The following is a 7523-nucleotide window of genomic DNA, read 5'->3' on the forward strand; positions in this document are numbered from 1 at the left end:
GAGGATGAAAGATAAAGTTAGGCATTGATATTGGTTGGACATCATAGTAGCTATGGTGTGCGTGATGAAGCTCTTGGTTTTCAAATTTGTGCATGACTATAAAGAGGTTGAAAAGGCATTGTTTGCTTTGTTTCTATAGGATGAGGCTCGGTCGTGTGGAAATATGCTCTAGAGTTTTACTAAATACATTTATCTCCTTACTTGGCCTTGCAAGACCTCACTTGTTATCTTTTTATCCTCATTAGTTCGTATTCTTGAAGATTTTAGATCTACATTTTTCAAAGCTTAGTAGCATAAAATAGAGATTCATAAATAAGGAGTAAGAAAGCCACCCATGTGCCATAGACCCTTCTGGTCATGCCTTTTAATTTGCGAATCCCTTGATAACTTTCATAGCCCACTTATACAATGAGCATGCTCTCTTAGTCAAAATAATATGTGAATGTAAAATAAACTAAAGATTTGTAGAAGTCATCTATATGCATGCTTGCTTATCTTATAGCTACTCTTAGAGACTTAAAATCCAAACGTGAAGATTCTCAGTCTTAAATTATGTTACAAAGGCCAGAATGTAGCTATGTCATATAACAACTTGGGAAGAGTTGAGCCTTGTGCAGTCCTTGAATTCTTCAGTTCTCCAGATGGAGTAAGTTACTTTTTGTGGTTTATACTTTGTCTCATGGCCCCATAAAACGTTAGTAGATCTTTCTTTCTTCACATATCTCTTTTTCCAATCTAGCCCACTTCTTGTCAATATGCAAGAGGTTGCCATGGCCTTGTTTCTCTACATGGTGGGAGGATGTTCCTATCATTTGGATACATCACTCTTCTTAGGCATTAGTATATTTGGTATCCAATTTCTTGTCATATGCTTGACATTTATTAAGAACCTTGGTAAAGTCTTTTACAAACAATTAAAGAGTATGTTTATATTAACGGATCAATACATATTTTAAAAAAATGGTAATGACATAATACATGAACTTAAAGAGAGATTGGGATCATCATGAATCATCCATATTAATATGCCATGTAGTGTGAATCTTTCGCTAGTTTAGAAATGTCAAATATGTCAACACCATTCTATAGAAGCCTGAATTCTTCTATTACTTGCTCCAAGTATACATCCCATGTTTTTTACTTTATGTTTTTGGAGAGCATACACATCACATACATGTATAGAAATTAAAACATTAATAGAATATATGTTGATCATATTGCAAATGTATACGCATGTGAAAATTAAAAAAAAAGTTCATACTAAGAATGAATAAGGCTAGCATTAGAATGCTATTTTCTTATCACCAAAAGTTGTTAACAAATATAACTAGCCACATTATTCCTTGTGTTTCAACTAAATGCTCTTTTCTTATCACCATAAATGGTGGAATATGGTAGTTAACAAATACAATTAGCCATGTAGACCATTTTGTTAAGTGTGTTCCAAAAAGACTAACTCCCTCAAGAGCAAGTCCCATGTTCACATTACGAGGCTGTCACCATTAAATCCAATTTCTTCTGGTCACTTAGTTATGTTGTAATCCCAAACCTTTACTACGTCCACAGATCCTAATCTACCCTTTGCTAATCTCAATCTTATCAAGTGCAAAGGCAAGATTGGGAGGACCCATCAGAGTCCCAATCCGATGACAATCATACAAGTCTTCCACTTAGGAGATCTAAACCAAAGGCCATATGGGACACAATGTAATCAAGATCTAGAGAGCATGACATAATAGAATTGCCCTTGCGTTGGCCCACGCATGAGATATCTCCTTCATAGTCTCTGACTTGGGGAGATAGATGATTGGAGCAATGGTGGCCCTTGCCAGATGGTGAGCTACAACTTGTAGACCATAAAGGAGGAGGAAGGGTATCAAAATAGGTTGATGAGATTGAGCACCAAAAATGTCCTATTAGTTACTTCCTTTCTTGATGACACTACTCCTCAAGGATTAGACCCTGATCGCTTGTGCATATATTTATACTAGGCTATGCATTCCCTTTTGGAGAGACATTCTTGTCTCAAACACCAGCCTTGAGTGTTGATGCTTGGTTTAGTGGATACTGTGTGTGTGTGTGTGTGTGCGTGCGTGAATGCCAACTTGTGCATATGTGTGTGCATCCATGTTTGTGTGCAAGTGCTAATTTTTCTTTGGGAAAATTTTAGAAAACTTAGCGCTCCTTTGGGTTTGGCAAAAACCATGGCCTTTAAAAAAGAGAGGATAAATGTGTATTGGTTGCCAAAGATAGCCTAACTTTGATAAACTGCATCTTTTGATTGGCAAAACCAAAACGGGTTGATGTTATATATCAAATTACATACTAAGGCATGATTTACATCAATATAATGTTTTTTGCACCATTCAATAACTCTGCACTCATGAAAATAAGTAGTTTATGAAGTTATGGCTCATTTTTCCATCAAATTTAGGGCAAGGTTGCCCATTTTAGGCTATCATTTCTCAAGGATTGGGATGGTGGATAACCCACTTAGGTTATCCTCCCTTGAAAAAGGTCTTGGTAGGCTATTAGTTAGGTGGTACCTTGTGTGTTTGTGTGCAGCACAAGGAGCTAATGCAACCCTTAGGCTTTGGCATAGCCTAGTTAGTCTCCTCTATTTCTTCCTTATCCCATGACCTATTCCAGCTCTCTTGTCTCTCTCCTCCATTTCAACATCCTAATTGGGTAGCGACCTTCTTACTTGAGGCCCAACATTGACCATCGGAGCCCAACTCGAGGATGATCATAGACTTCTACCACTTATAGACATAAAGGACGAGAAAGGGGCTCAAATACGTAGATGAGGCTGAGCACCAACAATGTCCTATTTAGTGACTTCCTTTCTCGATGACACTAGCCCTCACTAGAGCCATTATCATATCCTCTATCCTTAGTTGACTAATAGATTTGGTTCCCCAGGCAACATACAAAGGTTCAAAACATAGAATGGGGATAGCTAATCGACTAATTCACTGACAAGGATCTGCCCCTTATCTCTCGTGGATATAGTTATACTAGGCTATGTGTTCCCTTTTGCAAAGACATTGTGGTGTATTTCTCTTTTTTTAATTATCGTCTCAAACATTAGCATTGGGTGTGAATGCTTGGTTTAGTGGTTCCATTCCGAGTCAATTTTGATTCTATTTCGTTTTCTATAGTCTCATAGACCCTTTGATCTTTTAAAGACTTTAATACTCTCTCTCTCTCTCTCTCTCTCTCTCTCTCTCTCTCTCTCTCCCCCCCCCCTTCGCGTGAGTGCCACAGTTGTGCATATATGTGTGTATCATGTTTGTGTGCAAGCGCTAGTGTTTTCTTTGGAAAATATTCAAGTTCGGAAAAGTTGGTGCTCCTTTGGGTTTGACAAAAAAGAAACAATGGCATTCAAAAAAGAGAGGAAAAATGTGTATTGATTGCCAAAAATAGCCAAACTTTGGTAGCTCGTATCTTTTGATTGAGAATCCAAATGGGGTCATGTTATATATAAAATCAAATAGTAAGGCATGATTTACATGAATTTCATGTTTGCTTCACCATTCAATAACTATATACTCATGAAAATAAGTAGTTTATGAAGTTTGGGATCATTTTTTAAATCAAATTTAGGGCAATATTGCGTATTTTAGGCTATCACTTCTCAAGGATTGGGATGGTGGATAGCCCACTTAGGCTATTCTTTTTCAATCGGGGTCTCCAAAAAAAAACAATGGCAAAGCACCTCCTAGTGAACTTGGCCTTGAATTTGGCACCATTGGCAAAGAGAGGTGTGTAGGATGATGTGTTCCCAAGTTTTTGCTTTAATTATGAGGCATGGAAAGCTCAAGAGTGAGGAATGAACTTGAAGGAAGGTGATGCTTCAAAAGTAGAAGACAAGAACTAGTTGGCAAGTTTGTCTATTGAAATCATGGAATTGGATTGGACCTACATACTTGTAGCTATCATCATAGCTAGATATCATTGAAATTAAATTGCAAATGGGCCATGATGCTCAAGCCATGTTTGGTCTTGTATGAATAGAATGGATCTTTGCCCATGGAGGAGGATTGGATATGCTTTATTAGCACTGGCTCTCCTAGAGACAATGCTTTAGGATTGAGTCGAGTGGGAGTTTTGTGATTATTATTAGTTTTTTAGGAGCTTTTATTAGGAATTTCTAAAATTCTTAACCTCTACTTTACATGGTTGTTGGCTTTTCAGCTTTTAGCTTATGTGTTCTTTTAACCCCCCTCCAACATGGCTATAAATCAATTCAAGGACTCCACTCTCCCTCCATTCTCCCTAGAACAATTTCCTTGGCTTCCTCCAGCTATAAGTATTCAAGTCACTTCAAGCTCTCCGGTCGCTCATCTAGGTCTCACGTGTTCATTTGTGAGCAAGATGCTACTGATTCGCTTGCTAACTACTGCTGAAGCCATTGCCTGGAAAAAATTTACGATCCAGAAAGCTGTTTGCCAGAAAAGCAGGTTTGCTTGTAAAAAAAAATCCATTTTCCTGTTGAAAGGGCTTTATGCTAGCCAAACGGGCTTTATCCTACCTAATGGCCTTTATGCTTGCTAGTGAAGTGATTGTCGTCTACTCGATCTTTTTATAATAATAAAGTTAAAAAAAAAACCCCAGGAAAAAGTTGACATCAAAACTTTGCAGGTATCATTTGTAAAACCTTCAAGGAAAACTAATGCTAATTTACCTTTCAGTTTTAAATTATAGTTTTTTTTAAAGAAAGGCGGTGGCTTTGTAGTCAGTGGGAGACCATCCAAATAACCATAGAACCTTGGCAAAGCCTAATGGATCTTGCGAGTACTCAAAGCGTTTCTTTCCTGTTATTTCTTACTAAACAATCGACACTGTCTAAAGACCCGTAAAACCCACAAATTGGAGCCAAGTGCTTTCGTGTGTACATGCAGCCTTGTTCTTCTTAGCCACCACCTCACTTGTAAGGTGCATGGATTTCAGGATGCATAGCACATTGTTGTTCGTAGGCACAACTTAAAAATAACTATTGAATTGATTGAGCCATAAGGTCAACACTAACACTTCTTGTTTACCATTGTACCACATGAAGTTTAGCTTCCCAAGGAAGGAAGGCTTGATGGGTGGTGAGAGTATCTCCCTGTTCCCCCCAACTGGTTGGAGTAGAGAAATGAGGAGTTGTTTTTCCTTGTCCTCTCGAGGACTACACTCTTGTTCGTCCTTTCTCTCTCAAACACTATGTTCTTTGAGCTCCCTAGCCTGAGCTGCATGGTCTCGAAGTTCCTTGGCTTCCCAATCCCTAAGTTTCTAGGCTTCTTGAGCCTCGTGGTCTCAGAGTTCCTTGGCGACCTAAGCTTGACAGTCACGTTCCTATTTTACCTCCTGAGTTGCTCTATTGCACTACCTAGCGGCTTGCTCACAATTGTCCTACATTTCCTGAAGCTAAGACATGGGGTTGAACTCGCACTGTTGTTGCATCTACATCATATTCTACATCATCACCATCGTGGTATACATTGGAGTAGAAGTATCTGTGGGATTCTATGGTGGCAGGGGTTGGAAAACTGATCCTCCTTCCACTTATCTTGGACTACTCACTAGCACTCATGGTCCCCTTACTAGATCTTGTATAGACCATAAAACAGTGGAGCTATGTCTAAACTGAGCCTCCCTATTTTAGGACAAAATTTTTGAAACTCTGATACCAATGTAACAGGGAGGTAGACTGATTCACTCTCTCTCTTGCTCAATACTATTTAAACTAAAAGAATGATGTAGTAAAAACACAAGTGATACTATGGAGTGAGTGTGAGAATCAGACGGAGAGAATTTATAGGGTCTCTAGAGAGGGAAAGTAACTAATGAATAATGGTTGTCCAAGAGGGCTGAATACAATTGTAAAATAGATAAGTACTATATGGAGGAGAATCCCTCATTACAAAAGAGAGAACTAGAAAACTGCTATAGACTAACTGAAGGGTTGGAGGTGCTATTGGTTTGCCACAGTCTTCTACTACCATAATCCTGGACTCAAGTGCTACTGCTATGGCTAAGTGCTAGAGCTCAATGAGGAAGATGAGGAAAGAGGGCTGAAGGCTGTCCTTCTATAGGGCCCTTTGGACCCTTGAAATGGTCGACTAGCTTCATGCTACTCCACCGACTGAGACACACCATTTGCCAACCTACTATGGGCAGTCCCTTCTTGGGTGGCAATCCTGCCTGGTGGTGGCTAATATGTCTGCTACATGTCTGCCTACATGGTAGCTAATGTGGTTGCTATGCTAGCTACCATGGATGATTTTTTCCTATAGTTTTGTGAAGAGACGAAACTTTTATATTGGTGTTGAAAGTTTGTATGCCCTAATAAAAATAAAGGTTTGAAAAATTCACAAAAATTTGAAACTTTTATGAGAAAAAATTTAAAGTTTTGCCATAATTTACAACTTTTTCTTTAAAATTAAAAAGAAAAAATATAAAATTGTAATATGTTATACGAAAATTGCAAAACTAAGAAAACTAGCTCGATAAACTTTCGCCAAGATTTTATATTAATAAATAAGCATAGCTTTGATAAAAACATCCCTACTAGCTACCTACGTGGTAGTCCAACATGTCCACAGGCTACGAATACCCATGACAATTTTGTGCTAGTAGAATTGTGCCACCAATGAAGGATGGTGGATGAGGCCTCCCAAGGGAAGGAAGTGGGGGGGGGGGTACATTTTTTTCACAAGCTTGTTGGACCATCCTCTAGTACTATAAAAATTTTATCTTCCATAGGAGGTAGGCATATCATATTGTCGACATTTCTTTTAGATTCAATAGAAGATACCACAGTGTGGCAACTTTTGTAATGTAATCAAGCATATCTAGAAGGAGACTAGGGCTGGTCATGAGATAACCCATGTGCCAAATGTGATGCCTGCAATTATAGGGGTAGAAAGGTAAATGTTAAGGCCGAAAAGGGGATATCCTTTCTAGAGCTCAAATCGCAAAATGCATGAAGATGTTAACATAGTTAAGGGAATCTCTAAGAATAGGGCTAATTTCCTCCCCATCAAATGTAGTCCTTTTTACCTTGGTAAATCGTTAATAGACCATGTAGATTTGGAATTGGAGAAGGTAGAAAGGGCAAGAATTAAAAGCTAGATAGCTTTGGCTATCAGTGGGTGATTGCCCTTCCAATATTTTTTTCCAAGATGTAAAAAGGAAGCATGTCAAAGAATGAGTTGATAGAGTGGTGGACAAGAATGGCAACATGATTGTAGAATTTTGGCACATTGCGAAGGTGTTCAAATTAGAACTCAACAGCATACAGTGGGTCAAGTTGCAAAACAAGATGTTGAGTGGCTTTAGAAAGCCTAGGATGTGCTATTCACTGTGCAATGTAGGGTTTCTAAAGTGCAGGCTTTCGAAAGTCTATGTTGTGATATCTATGTGAATGTAGGGTTCTAAAGTGCAAAGACAAGGCCTTACAAAGACCTTCCACCATCATTAAAGAATAATGGAGGCAACAAATAATATGGAGAGTGATAAGCCCCCCAAGCTTCATA

Source organism: Dipteris shenzhenensis, chromosome 16, assembly GCF_047967505.1.
Source record: "Dipteris shenzhenensis isolate YYH24624 ecotype China chromosome 16, Dip_SZ_1.0, whole genome shotgun sequence".
Classification (NCBI taxonomy): Eukaryota; Viridiplantae; Streptophyta; class Polypodiopsida; order Gleicheniales; family Dipteridaceae; genus Dipteris; species Dipteris shenzhenensis.